We start from the raw sequence: 17,319 nt of genomic DNA, 5'->3' as shown, positions 1-17,319 counted from the left end.
GAGAATTCACAATTCCAGTTCATTCTGTTCATTGTTCTGACAGCTCTCTGTGGTGACATCCAAAAAGACAAAATAGAGCATTTCATAGCTGACCCAATGGAATTAAAAGTAAATGCAAACTAATATTAGCCTAATCTGTGTTACCGTTAAAAGCCATTATATTTTAGATCTACATATATAAATTCCAAATTTGTTTGTGCTTGAGCTAGTAGAGTTGACTACTACAGACAAGTCATTACAATGCTGAGTTTCTGAAATTGCTGAGACTAGCTCATGGTGTCATTCTGTTATTCCTTAGAGAAAAGAGGAAGATATCATATAGATGTTCTATAATGATACTGAATTTAGAATCTGTTTAGAGTTGTGAACGTGCACAAATGTCCATCATTATGATTTTAGGCTACTCAGAGAAAATAACATAGAGATTAGCATGAAGCACATTACTCTCCAAACTACTCTCAGCAATTATCTAAATACATATTATACTGCAAACCTTAAATTATGATGATACCTGCTCATATCTCAAAATAATGATGGAAGTTGGACTTTTTCTTTCAGTTGCATAGACTAGAAAGCCAGAACACAAACACTACTGTGTTGCTAGCTGCTGGTTTCCAAATTTTGAGGTTTAATTTCTTTAACTTCAACCATTTTTAGATTCCTAACCACTGATTCAAAAGCAACACACACATCCCAGACCTATAGTGCTTTGACAAGCCTTCATTTCTTATGCAGCAGACAGACAGTTGTAAACACTAAGGCAGGACGAGTGACAAATAGAATCAAGCAGGCTAGTGAATGCATCTTGGAGTTCGACTTCTGAATCTCACGTGAAAGCCAGCTGGGTAATTTCCTGATTACTAAAGAAAAAATGAATTCAGAAGGATATTTTCAGAAGTACTTTGTGATTTGGGAGTTCAATCCTGTAATACTTGTTTCCCCAATTTTTGAGCTACTTTGAGTTCAAAAGCCCTCTAATGAAGGGAATTTAACAAGCAACAGGCTCCTACATAATGCAGAGTACTCAGAACAGGAGAGATTATTTCAAGTAGGAAAACACCGTTCATTAGGGAAATGATCACATTTGCAAATGTTCTGAGCTCTATCTCCATGTGTTCAACATTTATTTGTTTCCATGGAGTTTTCATCTAATCTTTAATACTTGTCTACGAAATTTAAAAAATAAACAAACAATTTCTACAACATTCTAAGCAAAGCCTTAAGGAAGTGAAAATTAAGGGAAGTTTTTGAACTCAACAGCAGGTGAATATTTATAAATACGTACAATATACAAGTGCAACAATATCAGTTTCGAAATTTAAAACCGACTGATGCTGAAATTTAATCTAAGAGGATTTACATTCTTTATTCTTCGTGCTAGAATGCTGCTTGTTATATGGAAAGAGTCCCTGCTTAAATTTCATGGGTTTCATTTTTTTCCTTTTGTTCTCAAAGTTTGGAACATGCTTCTAATGTACTATGTTTCCAGAACTATGGACCAGTTCACTTTCTATATGTTGCCTTTTCAGTAGCATTAACTGACAGGTAAACTGAAAACAACAAAATAAAAATAACAACAACAACAAAAAAAGAACTGCTCTTCTCAAGCTTGAAATGCAAGTATCTTTCTCTTACAATTATAAAATGCATTCCTGCTTTCTTTGAGGATGGATTTGCCTCAAGAACTTCAAAGAGAATTTAATGAAGGTAAAAGTTTGAGACTGAGAAACAGAAAGTAAATGTATACTGAAGCAGAGAAAACACAGAAGGGATGATTGTTTCCATGGAGTTTTCATCTAATCTTTAATACATGTCTACGAAATTTAAAAAATAAACAAACAATTTCTACAATATTCTAAGCAAGGTCTTATGGAAATAAAACAGTATCTTTTAACGGGATTTGCAAATTTGCAAATATTAACATAAAAAATCTCTCACTTGAACATCTTTTCTGGAAAAATCACCTGAAATATGTGTTCAGTAAATAGCACTGCAGTATTGCTACTTTGAGTAATTTACTGTATGGGTTACACCTGCACCAAATATGAAGTGATTAATCCTGAGAAATTACTCATCTATGTAACCACTGTAGTGGACACTTGAACAAGATGTGTAACAAAAATTATAGATAACTTCCACACATAAATAGTGCATTAGTATGTGAAAGCCCACCTGACATTTAGAAACACTGGGCTTTGATTTGAGACTAAGGATTAACCCAATTCAAAACTTACAAATAAATCTGAAGAACCCCAAATTCCTATTAACCAAAGAGAATTAGATGCAAAATCCCTCTGTAACTGCAACTCTGTTGCAATGATGAAGTCATTACAGTACAAGATAATAAAGCTTAAAAAAACTATTTAAAACTAAGATGTGGGTTCTGCTGATAAAATGTATTCAAGGTTATATCAACTTCCATTTAAACAAACTGAACTACATTTGGTTCATTGGAAATAAAAATAAAAACTCAAGAAGATCTCTTGCTTCCTAATCTTGTCAGGCACTCTGTTTCATCTGAACAGAGGGAGTATTTCCTATTATTCCACAACAATACCTTTACCCCTCAGGTAACTCTGTGCACTCATGGACATTAAAATAAATTTTGTCCTCTCCTGGAGACTGAATGGCTTGCTTACAGCTGCAATTACCTCTGAGGAAAAGCTGGCGAAAAAGGAAACTCGTGATGACCACTGAAAGGAACTCCTGTCATTCCAAACAAATACAAGTGAAGCTGGAAGCCAGATTAGCAACTTAATCATAAACCATAAGTCAATAGACAGGATTCCATTATAATCCATCCAAGGACAGGTTTTCATCGTTCCTATGTTATAGAATAGGAGTGCTGCAAAGGTTATTTTTCTAGGGGATTATTAAATGGCCATTTTGAAACCTCCTTTCTTTAGGCTAAAGGAAATACAGAGGAAATCAAGAGAGAGTTGTAAAATTTCCTGAAAGACACCATGAGAAACAGCCCCATCAGGAACCATGTTACCATTTGAATCTATAGTAGTGTGCATTTAGGTTTGGAATTTCCCCAACTTCAAACTGATTTGCAAAATTTCACAAAAATTAATTATTAAAAAAAAAAAAACAACCAGACGTTGTTTCCTCTTTGATGAGACCTCTGAAACATTTCAGCCTTGGGCACTTTTTACAGCCATGCACAACAATTTTCAGAACAGAAAAAAAATGAGAGATCCCGTATACCAACAGAGCCAGTAAATACCATTACAAAAACGTTATCATTCACTGTCAGGTACTGAAAGGGTACAAAGTGAGGCAAGCAGTGTGAGCCTGTAGGCACACATGGTGCTGTATGAGGGTTTTTCTTCTCACTATTCTTCATTGCTTATTTGTGCAGACACCACTAATGCATTTCCATCCAAAGAAAGATGACAAACTATGAGCACTTACATTGCAAGGCAAGTTAAACCAAATCTGAAGTCTAAGCTTTTAATATTGTACAGTTCACACACAGAATAATCTGATTTTTTCTTAGTTCTCAACTAGTCTAAGTTCACAGGTTCAGAATACTTGAGCAAAAATTTCGACTGCATGTTTCGAAGTTCGATCTACAGCCGTTTCATCTGCATATGTGCTAAGCTCAAGGCGTGCTCAGAGTCTGTTCTGTGTTCAAATCTATTTTATTTACGAGATATTCTCATACCTCCGTGGTGTTTCCTGATCCTGCTCATTCAAGAACTGAGCTGCAGACATGGGAATCAAGCCAGACTCTTTCTTGTGGCAACAGATGGTAGTAGCATGCCTAGAAAATGGAACGCTGTCTGTTACTCAAATCCTTGCTCCGTTACTGTACAATCCTCAGAAAGACTAGATTTTTCTTTTTTTTTTTTTTAATCATAGCCTATGTCTGTATTACTTTATTATTGACAAGCCATGTTTCTGCGACTAAGTGCTATAATGCACCGAGGGCATTTCAAGCTTGCACAGCTAGATTCGTACTGTCATACAGACATTGATTGTATTTACTTCTTTGAAAAATGCTCTAAGATTTGTGGCTGAAAAGCAAGGATTAACTTGACTTCATCACTTTGTTCAATTAAACTGCCCTGAAAATTGAATTTGAAAGATTTGTCTCACCTACAAAATTTGTGCTTTTGAAGTTACTGTTGCTATAAAACAGCTGCAGTTTTAGTAATACGTGTATGTACTTGTGGGAATCCTTTAAGTCAACATCTCTTCAGGGCTCCACTTCTGCATCAATGAAGCTCTGACTGTCCGATATCCGCTGTTACAGGGAGATGCATTCTACACCTGCTGCCCCAAGTCACCGGGAAATCACCCGTAACAATAAAATAAAAAAATTAAGAGATGAATATATATGCAGTTAGAGAAGTGTGAAGAAATTAAAAAGGAGGACACTTATATCCATCATCTTTTCTATTTGTCCTATCACCCAGCTAAAAAACCTACAGGATTTTACATACTCAAAGCATTTATCATGCTCAAACATTCCCTGGATGTCTGTTCAAATTCAACTATGTCTCCTCTCCGAGCAGATTCTATGGTTTCTATAGCCTTTGCTCAAATACTGAGAAAATACTGACCACCGTCTCCTTGTTTTCAGACCTTTGAACAAGGAGAGGCAGTGCCTTTTCCTATTCAGGAGACAAACAGAAGTGTGTTAATAAGCTTTTTGCTTAATTTTCTTAATTGTTAATAATTTCCTTAATTATTCACAAATTATATACAACATAGGAAGTACGCAGTAATTCCAGCTGTTGGGAGGGAGCAAGAAGGAATTCAATTCTCAGTATTTCATCAACTCTCCATACACGGGTTTCACATACACAGACAAAGGGTACTTTGCATGAGGCAATGAGCAAAAATAACACACATCACTCAGTAATTTCTTGATCTGGACATAGCAGTGCCCAGAAAACTTTGAGATAAGCATGGATGCACTTGGATTTTGAGGTGTAGTGCGATGTGGACTAAATGGAACTCGATAGTGCCCCTTTACACTGACCTTTAGAGCAAAATAAGCAAGAAACAAATTATTAGGAGTACATAATTTTCCCAGGAAGAGCTACCAAGCCTTACATTTACAAACAGTGTAAGAAAATATCTAAACACATTATTGTCAGCAAAAGGAATAACTATACTGACCTTCAACTCTTTCCCTGCTGTGCCTTCCCCTAAAATGCCTGTGGAGGTCAGTAATGCATAAAGTTGATAGGGCAGTGTGAATACCAGGTCCATGGAATTTACTGGTGATCTTTCCTCCACAAATAAACAAAGGTTTGCTCACTATCAACACTTCACAGGAAACTGCTGGAGTGGTCAGCCATACCACTATTAACAAATGTATAAGCATATATAAATTTAAGATATATACTATTGTTTTCACACACGATTTTAAGAATACAGAGACTGTAAATGAACTTGAAGGCAAGACAAAGCAGATTAATTCTAACCCAGAGAGTCAGAGTACAATACCGAAATGGTACTGTTTAATAGTCCATCCTGTCAATGAAAGAAGAAAAACAATCTGACTTTTTTTTCATTTTGCTACTTACCTTTACAGCAAATGAGACCATTGCTAACTAAATCAGTCAAACAAGCTCTTTTTCAGATAGATAGGACAGCAAAACATGCTGCATATTTGGTACTGGAGCAGATATAAGGCAGAACCAAAAGCTGAGAACTCCAACAAAAATACAAATAAATGAGTATATCATGCAGTTTATTATAAATACAATATTAAGCAACACCTTGTCCTCAGTGTGTACATATATAATTTTATTTCCTGGGTCTGGCACACAAAAGCACCTATATTAGGCTGTAAATTTGCCTATGCACAGCTTGAACAAGCAACTTTTGTTCCCAGCCACTTCTGGTCATGAATGGATGCTCATTAGTAATACAAATGCATAAGCTCTTTGTATACGGAAAGGGATAAACATCAGCTTACAAAAAGTAGATTCTGTTATACGGATGCTAAGAGATTTGGTTAAAATCTCTGTGTGGGTATTTACATTTAACAGTATCACGATAAGAACGCACTTGCTTATCTCAAGTTACTTAGGTAAGATGATACAAAAACCTAGTTAGAACAAACAAAACCAGTTCAACATGGGGTCACTAGAGATCTAACTAAGAGTCAGCTGTCCATAGCATCTAATTAAACCTGTCCTAAAGGGGACATCAATGCAGGTTGTTCTGAAAGTAATGTCTCCTATTTATTTCTACGGAAACTATGAAAGAGTGTACAATAACTCTATTTGAGAGTGCTCATTCTCAGAATGCTATTTTTCAACATAGTCATCACCATTAGCTATGCATTTTGGCCAGCGCTGAACAAGAACCTGTATGCCATCAGAATCCACATGGCCATCTAGAAAGTGGTTCATCTTTCATGTCACTGTCATCACTGCTGAAACACACCACCCACCATCTCAATGAGCTCACATCCCCTCCATAAACACTGATGAATGTCAATGGGTGCCATTTTTTCTATAAGGACCCAAATTTACTTCACATGCACTTCCATGTCAGATGCCATTCTGCCAAACTGCCCCTCTGCTTCCATCTGTCTTATGGCAATAAAATGTAGCGGAACACCGCTGGGAAGGTTCAGTCTCATCTGTCTCTGATGTGATGGGTCAACATAATAAAATAGGAGCAGCCTTCATAAACTGCTCAGATGAATTGGACCCAGAAAGTCCTCATTTCTCTCCACTGACTGCAAAAACATTCTGCAGTGACTGCTTCATGTGTCAATATTGTCCTTAACCCAACCTTACAAGCAGTCTTGCTGCCACTTGATACTTGGATGCTTCTGTTTTATCAAGAGAAAACGTGTTAATTAATCTTACACCTACTGAAAGATATGCTGATACATACAGGCCTGTTCCACCAAACTCCTTCGCTAGTGGGGTCACAGGAGGACAAAGGCTCTTCCAAAGTGGAACAACTAACAAACCTCAAGTAAATATACATCCTTTCCAAGATTCTTTCCTGGCTCTCATATTGGGAAATACACTAAAACAGCAGCTCTGTTCTAGTCATAATAAATAATGGGGTATTCCATCTGTGAAAAAATATTTGAAGCAACACCACCAAATAAGTCCTGATATAACTAAGTCCTTAGAAACTCTGCATTCAATTCAGTTTGCAATGGTTCTTTTCTGTCTGGACCAGTCACCATACTATGTGGTGATCTGTGTTCTGTTCTTTAGATCAGTTATGACCATTATTTCAGAGGGAACTAGTTGAGTATATCTTGTAGCTGAAGAATCAGAGTCCCAGATTACCAGCTACTGTGAAGGAATTTACTTTTTTGAGTCAGTGCTTCTGTTTTCTACAGAAAAATGTAAGTACACTGAGGAGAGCTTCACTCTCTCATAGCATTGCTTTTCCAGAACAAGTGATATTAATACTTTTTCTAGTAAGTAGAATTTGCAATTAACTTTTGAAAAGCAGAAGAGTGATGCCACAAGCTGAGATTCTGTATACTTTACATTCTTACATCTGTTTTATTGTAGCTCTTGCAAGCCTAAGCAATGTAAAACGTGAGAGCTTCATTTTGAAATCAGATATCCTTTACTAAATCCTTCATCCTTTCATTTAACTATTACAAACAAATATTTACGTAATATATGTTAACACAAACAAGGAGGCAAGGCAGTAAGAGAAGGAAAGCAAAGCTTCTCTTCCAATTTCTTCATAGAACATTCACTATTGAGTTTCAGAATTCCAGTTTTTCAAAAAGTTGAGAGGGATAAAATACTTGAAAATGATAGAGTAAGAGTAAAGAAAGATCATCAAATATCACATTTATGTTTGCCTGCCATCTGTTTTCTCTTAATTTTATTTTGCCTGCTTTTCAATAATTTTTGCTTACGTGTGCATAAATAATTTAAAATTATAATATTCAAATGAGAAAACAAGGGGCTTCCTTAATGTTTGTAGTAACCACAAGAAATAGAAACGAAATGAAAGGGAATAAGTTTCTTCCCTCCAACCATTTAAGGGGTCTCTAAATTCAGAAGAAATAAACAACAAACATCTGAAACTCTCTATGCTTTTCTCTTCATGGATGTTCTGTCTCCTCTTTCCTTAAATGAAGGCAAATAATGGATAGAGGCCTTACATATGAAAGGATACTGCATGACTGTACATACAGGCTGTAACAAATGACATGTTTCAGTCATCTATGTAATCTGTTCTGCTTGCTTTAGAAAGCTGTAGCTGAAAGTACTTTCAGCTCAACCTACAGCTTTGAAATATCTTTATGAGGTGGCACAAAAAGATTTTGTCTTCCATCATCTGCCAGTACCTGGATAAGCACCATGAGACCATTTTTGCTTTGTCTAGAAACATATCTTCTTCACTCCCATTTTTCCATGCTTTTTTGTCAGATATAGTTGTCCCAGAGGGAAAGCTAGTAGGTAAGGTAGGTCATCATGTTTGATAATTGCGAAAGATCATTGTGTGGTCCTAGAAAAAAAAGAAGGACAATCCAGATTTCAGTTGGTCAGAGAGGCAAGCTGTTCTTCTCTCCTGCAAATAAACAATTGTCCTATCACCAAAAATAGTACGACTTTTGTTGGAGAATCTTTCCAGTGCCTTTATCATAACTACTTCCCTGTCACAGGACCAAAACAGATCTGGGAATATGTGATCAGACTATACAGAAGTGTAAAATTTACTCTGCATATCTGACACAGACCTGACACCTAAGGCAAATCTGTCCAATTCCCTTCTGGTTGTTAACAGAATCCAAGAGAGAGAGGCTAAAGGGTTGGCTGCATGCTTGTCGAATTGCTTCTGTCAAGCATATCCAGCTTGCAGACTCACTAGCTGAGCACCTGAACACTAAAAGAATTGCATAGTTAGCCCTCCTGCTGAAGAAAATTGTGAAGAGATGCAGATGGTCCTCATCACCTTTTGTCTAGTAGTTACTCTTTGTATTTACAGAAGGTCTCAATGGTAATGTCAACAAGCAACAATGAGAGAGCAGTATCCATAGCCTTCTAGTCACTAGCTTGTTCAGTCTTACATTCCCATGGTTGGGTGAAATTAGTTATCACTAGTCAGCTCTAGAGGATGTGTTTATGGAGAAAAGTTTTTTTCTTCAAATGCAGAAAAAGTGCCTCTAAATGTTCCCTCTGCCAAGCACAGCTGAGATAGATCCCTTTCCTATTCGAAATTAATGAGCTGATATAAAAGTAGCACCTGTATGTGTATTTAGCGCAATGAAGTCAGGTACAGGCCTCTAGCAGCGTCAATCAAGATCTGAACTACAGCCAAAAAACAAGCTCCATCAAAACCCATGAAAATCCAAAACAAATTACAAAAAAAAAAAAATAATCCATACCACACACACATTGTCTCCCATTCCCTTCTCTTAATCTAACAACCCTTCAGGGACAAGTTGAATGGCAAGAGGGAAGCACTTATAAGAATGGACTTTCAATGTTGGTCTCAAGTCCACAGTCAGCCTGCAATTAGAATACATTTTAGAAAAATTTCATTATCTATTATTTTAAAAGAAAGTAAGTGTATTCTTCATTTAGTTCTTGATCACGGTAGCAAATCTAATGCAATTTTTAGTAAATCCTTAGTTGCTGACTAAGTCTTACAAATCTTCCCCAAGGCAGTGGTCATGAAAATCGATATTCAAAACTAAATGTACTCAGATGAACCACTCTCTCTTTCATATCTATATATCAACTAGGGAAAGACTTTATGTTATGCTTTTCATTCTCACATTGTGGAGTTCTTGGGAATATGTAGTGATAATGTTTATGCAGTTTACAGGTAGTTATAAATATGTTTATATGTATATATATTTATACATTATATATGTTATTGTATGCGTTTATGTAGTACATATATGCAGACTGTATATTGGGATTAGTACTCCATACTACTGATATTGATATATATAGTTTAAACAATGGTTATTCTTACCTTACCCATATCCTGAAAAGGAACTTGAGAGTGAAACCTCAAGTTCTGAATCTGTTTCTATAGCCATACTGTTTAACCTGAAAGATACAACATAATTATTATATTAGAGTTCCTTAGGGATTAAGCAGGTAATCCATGGAGATCATACTATAACTTTTCTGTAGCTGCCATTGATTAAATATGTTCCATCTCATGAACCATGAATCATTTCATTTTTAAGTACTCTTTTATTTCCTTGAAATTTATCTAAAAGTTTATTAGATTCAGTCTGTACAGCCCTGATAGACAGCCCGCATACATTTAAAGCATTCCCAGTGGAGAAGCATAAGACATTTAAAATCTGTACTTGATCTGACAACAGCAGCACCATGTGTGAATTAGAAACAGATTAGACATAATCGAAGATAAAGAGGACACAAGCATCACTCCCATTTTGGTGGAGTGGGCTTTAAATTATCAGATTCATCCAGAATATACTACTGAGAAACATTGAATTGTTATCTTTAGACAGCCTTTTCTAAGAGTTTACAATTTCTCAGTTCAGTGAAGCTTGCCACCAGCTTGTTATCAGAACAAAAAACGAAAAATCATTTGGTTCAAGGCACAGAACTGATCTCACCTCCAAAAGTGCACATTTTCTTCTGATAACAGACACTTCACTGGACCGCAGAGGTACCACATCAAGCTTTACAGTAAAGGCAATCTTTCTAAGATTCTTCCACTTTTCAGGCAATTCCTAACAACATTACAAGTAGATATGGTTTGTCACTTTGCAGAGCCAACAATCCTCCCTACACAGAACACACATAGACTTACTTACACCTCCTGCGCTTCCTCTTTTTATTAAAATACTAGCTGATTTTATGGCCCTCCTTCTTTCTGTCCTTATGTACTGACAAACATAGACTCATTACTCAGGATAATTTGCAAAATGTAATTAAAGATAAAAGTTTAAAATATCTTACATTTTCTAGTTAGAACATATTTCTGTATATTAAATTTGTAAATAAAACTCAGCAATAAAAGGAATACCCCAGTAATGCAACTCACTATAAAGCAGTTTTGATAAGCGTGTTATAAATTTGAATTTCCCTCAAAAGAGAGCAAAAATGCATGCAGCAACAACTGAACATGTTGAATAACTCAGCGTTAAGTGCTTTCAGAAACCTGCCTAGCTCTTAGCAAGAACGTGCTTAGCCTCAGCTGGTCTCAGGAAAGTTATATTCCTTACCCAGCTTTCAGACATCCCAAAGGCTCATCTATTCTACAAGTAATAGATGCTGCTGACAAAGCAACAGCAAATGGCATTCAGTATGGACAAGTACTCATGCACATCTTGCATAATTATGCACTAGAGTTTAAAAGATCACTATATGAAGGTAAATACTTATGTTGTGATGGAAAACTCATATGGGCCTTTTGAGTTTGAAACTCATTCTACATAATTTCACAACTCTGTTTCAATACAGTTGAACTTCATTGATTCCTTGCAAATCATATTGGTCCAAAAGTTTTTCTATCATTATCTGAAGCAAGTTTTGACATAGTTGGCAAGAAGGTTAATAAACACAAGCAATTCTTCAGTAACATGTTCATAAATAAGAGCACAGTGAAATAGCTGTGTGTAAGCACTACTTTAAAAAGAATATTTCCATGGTAATTTTTTTTTCATCTGTACTAAGAGGCAAGAAGTGTTGGAATGGAAAAGTATGGATATTAGTTGGAAATGTTCTCTATTTTCATATGTAATGTAAGTCTTCATATTTAATGCAAATCATGCCCAGGAAAAAGTAGCTACAAAAGCTTTGGAAAATTCACTTCACTTTTGGAAAAAAATCAGGTTGAAAGCAAAGCTGTGATTCATAGAGAAATAATGTCTTACATACTAAAAACCTGAAATTGTTACAGTGGCATTTATTCTACTTTAATTTATAATTTTTTCCTTTTTGAAACATGAACATTTCTGATTACATGATTTTTTTTTCCAACTGATTTTAGCTAAGAAACTTTTGCAGAATTTTTATTTTACTTTTCTTAAATAAAATTTTCTTAAATAAGAGCTACTAAAAGATCTCAATTCTGCCTCTGTCCCAGAAATGAACAGGTTTTTTTGTGCATAACCAGAGGCACGTTAAATCCTGTTCTCAAAAAAATCTACTGAATAATCTAGCATTGCAGGATCAGGGCATTCTTTGTTTGCACAGGTAGGTCAGGTAATTAACAGTTTAATGACTTTGCTTGAGTGCAAACTATCAGAGTCCTGAGTGCATGTCCAGCCCCACCCCTGGACTCCACCCCATATCCAAGAGCTTCACTTAAGCTCAGCAGTGAGTCTTCATATCTGAGCTATATGGTGTGCATGACCGCTGCCAGCCCTGTTTCTGGCCCTCCCTCTTGTGCAGACCAACATTTTTGTGAGCTTGCATATCCAAGAGAAATTCAATCCCAAAGAAGTTATGCCTGTTGTCCCAAGCACACATTTGAAAGCAGCAAGAAAGACTGAACTCAGCAAAGACTACCTGTTGGCTCAGAGCCAAAAGGCTTGAAAGTACTTCAAGAAATCCTTTCGTCCACCTTTCTGAATTGAAAAGTATGTATGGACATCTCTGCTTTTTGATTCATATAACCTTGCCTAAGGGAATTACCTGAGCTGTTTTCCATAAAAATTCAGGTCTATTTAAATAATTAATTAAATTCACCAATGGTATTTAAAAGTTTTATGGTCAACTTGGTTTGAAAAAACTACTGAAAAATTCAGATTCACTAACTTTTGTAGAACTTTGTTAATATTGGCCATAAAGAAAAAAACACTAGGTCTTAAATCAACAAAATAATATCATTATTAATATTTCTTTAATAGGTGTGAGAAAGAGAAGGAACCCTGAAAAACTGAAATACTCCTTATGTAGAATGCATTAAATGACCTGAATATTTTGGAAGCTAATTATTTTCATAAAACTTTGTCTACTATAAAGATATCTATTAAGGAGAAACTGCTTCATGCACCGCGTTTTATCAACCTTCCTTAAGTACCAGTATTAGTTGAAATGACTTTGATGCTCCAAAACAAAGAGTGATCAAGTTCCCTTTCTTCATAGCTACTTATTTGTTCCAGGGCATCTATCTGATTTGTATCATGCTAAATGAACCCCTGAAATTGAAAAGCAGTAGAGACAAAGATTACATTGAAGGAAAAAAACAACTTAAAAACCAAGCCAAATGCCAAGACCCAAGGTGTTGTATTGACTGCAGTCTCAAGTACAACTTGTCAGTAAGCAATAACTTGTCTGTCTGTTTCTAGAAATAATTTAATGGAAAATGACTGGAGTCATATTTCTCAAGTATTATAGTTTCTATTTAATGCATCATACTAACATCAAAAGTTTTTAAGTATCTTTTGTCGTCAGCCAGACACAAAATGTATTTATCACTACTTACATTCCAACATGTTGATTTAACTCACATTTGCAAGTGAGATGGGTTGTGCTTCAGATTCTTATGGCTGTCACTGTCATTCTCTAGTCAATCTAAAAAAATTGAAATCTTGATTCCAGGCATCTTCTCCAAGAGTTTCCTTTAAACCATTAACAGAATTTTAATCCCACAGAGAGATGATAAAAATGCCTCAACAGGCTAGACTGTTACGGCTAATAGAGTTCAGTGGGGTGCACAAGCCCCACCTTTTCTAACAGTGGGGCTGAATATATGGCTTTGCAGGCAAAGTAGTGGACATGCTAAAACCCAAAGTCAAATCTGCGTGCTCATCATACTGCAAAGGGTAAGAGGGAAGCACAATTTAAATATACAAAAAGTTGCCAGTTGCAAATACAGCAACAAAATACAGACTTGCAGAAAAACTTGCACTCACATTCAATCTCTAGAAAAATTAATTCATAAGCCACTTCTGTCTGTTGACGCAGACATAATCAAAGTGGTACTTGCAGAACTGGGAGCAAAAACCCAGTACCAAGTATCCTGAAGAGAAATGGGTCACCAAGAAAACAAATATTCAACAAATAATCGTAAGGAAACAAACAGTTCTTGAGAAATACACAACCTGGAATACATCTATAGAAATCTTTTGACACAAACAGTAACACAAGGTGTAAAGTCACAGACTGCCTAAGGACAATACTGAAGCAAAACCAGAAGGGAAATCTATGAACACAACAGTCCATCCAGCTGCAGGCTTCAGTTTGCCTTGAAAAGACATGCTCAACTGGGCAGGCCAACAGGAAAGATTTAAAAAGTTAGCCAATATCATTCAAAGAATGTGTGCTGCTGGCTGAAAGAATCACTAAAATAAGAAGAGAAACAGAAGGTAAAGAGAGCAGAAAATGACAGCTCACAATCAACAAATGGGAAAAGCCTCACAGCTTCTCTTAAGGTATCAATATTCTTGCTTGTAAATGACTGGAGAAAGGTGACTTGGGTGGGAGAACAGCTACATTCAAATGCCTAAGGAAAAGCATATTTAGAAAAAAAATAACAGAAGTAACAATACCTGTAAATAAACTTTTCCAAGGTATTTGACAAATCCGTTTACAGATGATGCAATATCACAGACGTTCTTGATTAGTCCCTTCATAATATCACAGAAATTGCTATTGACATTAAGTCCAAATAAGGTTTAAAAGTCATTTCATTGCCATTAAAGCAAGCTGCACTTCAAATAAAGGAGTGGATTCAAACATGGCCTCAGTGTTTTCAGTCAGATACTGAAGAGAACACTTGATAGCTTTGAACAGCCCATCTACAATCATGTGGTCTATGTATTCAGTGTAGGGTTTCCATTCATCAGAAAGAGGATCTGCCTGGAGCAAATACTGATTGTCCTGGAAAGAGTAATTTAGAGAATCGCTAACAGGGGTTTAGAGTTGCTCTTCCCTGTGTGGATTTCTTATCCCAGCTAACTGATGAGTCCAGGAATAAAGGAACTCTCACTTTGATGAAGAAAAGCATTCCCACTATTTACAACATAATTACCTTTTCATTGCAACTTTTACACGCACATCTGGAACTAATTACTGAAAACTCTTCCTCTCTGGAGTTGGATTTGCATCAGTGAGTGCAAATACTTGAAAACACTTTTAGCTTCTACCCAATTCCATTTTTCCTAAGTATTCACATCTATTTATTGATAATAGCTATTTCTGGTACAAAACAGTTCATGTGACAGTAGACCCACTAAATACCTGGTGGATCTTTACTCTGTTTCTTAAATCATACCCCATTCTTTGATGATTTCTTCTGAACAGAAGAAATTATTTCTGTCATGTTTTTCTGGTTAAAAAAAAAAGTTGTTTATTTTTTGTTGTGTGTTTGGGTGTTGTTTTTTTTGTTTGTTTGGTTTGGTTTTGTCAGCAAAACAGCTATTTTACATTATCCTTAAATATTCAGATGATCTCATCCACACTTGAAACAGAGTCACTCCGTCTGCTTACTGCAACCCCAGAGATCGTCACTGTCAAGTCAGAGGCAGGCATCCATCCAAAACACATGGACATGTTTTTCAGAACTCTCCAATTCATACATTTTACTTGTCTTAGCAGCACGGTCTTCTGTAGCTTCTGTCAAACCTTTACAACTATACTTAAATATGAAGTACTAGGTGAGCAAGAGAAACTTACTTTTTCTAGGGTTATAAAAATATTTTTGAATATTTTTTGTTCACTCTATTAGTCAAGAACCTTGATATAGATTTTTTAAAAAGGACAAATCAAACTTGGGAGTTTCAAAAACATCCAGTATCAGGTTTTCAGTCCATGAAATGAACCACATCCATATTAAATCAGTGGAATCTGCATCCTATTTATACAATGGTAGAGAATCTGGCTTTGAGTATGTACAACGTGTGACAGGATACCAAACATCTGGATAACCAAACGTTTCTGTTTGTAAGACAGATGACTGTGCAAGAGCAGGACAAGTTTCTCTATACTGCAGTTCCTCCCCTGTCTTTCTGCCACAGCTTCTATATGAAAGCTTTCATTTTCTCATTCGTAGGCAACACAGCCAAACTGGCACAATTCTGAAAGCAGACACTGTTTTACAACTGGATTATACCAGCTTGTATCTAACAACCTGTTTAGATCCAAGAAAATGTATTTTACTGACTGTGCATAGGCAGACTAGAACCATAACCATTTAACCTAAAATTCAATCCAGTATCATATCTTTGACTAAAAAGCTATGATGGTGTTGGAATTAGATGTTCTTGAAGGTCCCTTCCAACCAAAGTCATTCTATGATTCTATATTAACTTTTACAGAGAAATCCAACACGTGTCTGCAGGATTCTTGGGACACTATTTCCATCAGCAAGAAGACATCCAACTGGAAACTGTTTTCTACGTTTCTGCAGCAGAGGCTGCAACACTCCCAGTCAGTACTCGTTCCAGTAATCACAATAGTTCTGTCATCACACATCTCTGGGAGCTGGACTAAAATCACCAACTGATTTTGTTCTGGTTCCCAAAAGCCATTCTGTTCAGCCCACTAAGATAAGTTTCATCATCTGTTCCCAGTGTTATAAGCCACTTGTAATAGATGATGAAACTTAGCATAGCATTGTGTTATTAGTGTTATAGTGTTATTAGTTTATAATCCACTTATGCTTGATTTCATAAGTTTCCTGATGGGAGGAATTAGTTCTGTCCATACATTTACAAAATAATGCATTATGAGTCACCTTTTTGTTTTCAAAGAAAAACATGCATACACTCAATAAGACTACAATGTACTACAATTAACTACAAAATACAAACTACAGAGTAACAGCCACCCAGACAAGGTATTTAGAAAAACAGCTGAATACAGTTTGATATTGGTTGAGTGTAGCGGAAGATTTGAAGAGATTATTTCTGAGTATGTCAATTTTCTAGCATGTCTTTATGTTCACACACAACTGTCAAAAAGAATCTCCCTTATTTACCTTCCTATTTACCTTGTAAAGTCTTCTCAGAATAAAAGAGCACTGAAATGGCTTTGTGTTAGAAGGATGTTTTAAAATCAAGATATTCCTTCTCTTGCAGAAACAGCAGAGAACTGCAGAATCACAAATATTCTGTCATTCAGAAAAAGGCTATCAGACATTAAGAACATCATGAGTAAATCCTGTGTGATTTACTGAAGTAGAATTTTCATCAGCCTTCTGACAGCAAGAGCATGAAGTTTTTGCCATCAGTATTCTTCTGTTCTAGTCACTTCCGGTAAGTCCCACATATAATACTTCTTATAAAATGAAATCAAAATAGCATTTATCTTCATAGAATGTCCTGGGTTGAAAAAGGACCACGATAATCATCTAGTTTCAACCCCTCTGCTATGTGCAGAGTCGCCAACCACTAGACCAGGCTGCCCAGAGGCACATCCAGCC

The 17,319-nt window shown here is 36.0% G+C and overlaps 1 long non-coding RNA gene across 1 annotated transcript; it reads right to left on the bottom strand.

Moving 5' to 3' along the window:
• Nucleotides 1–5,704: 5,704 nt before the first annotated feature.
• LOC104911745 lies at nucleotides 5,705–10,737 on the bottom strand. Its single transcript, XR_004160415.1, has 3 exons — nucleotides 10,562–10,737; nucleotides 9,943–10,019; nucleotides 5,705–8,466 (listed from the first exon to the last, which is right to left on the bottom strand). It is a non-coding gene; the product is annotated as an uncharacterized LOC104911745 (long non-coding RNA).
• Between the last annotated feature and the right edge of the window lie 6,582 nt (nucleotides 10,738–17,319).

The sequence above is a fragment of the Meleagris gallopavo genome, chromosome 7 (genome assembly GCF_000146605.3).
Source record: "Meleagris gallopavo isolate NT-WF06-2002-E0010 breed Aviagen turkey brand Nicholas breeding stock chromosome 7, Turkey_5.1, whole genome shotgun sequence".
Taxonomy (NCBI): domain Eukaryota; kingdom Metazoa; phylum Chordata; class Aves; order Galliformes; family Phasianidae; genus Meleagris; species Meleagris gallopavo.
This window is presented reverse-complemented; position numbering and strand designations above follow the sequence as displayed.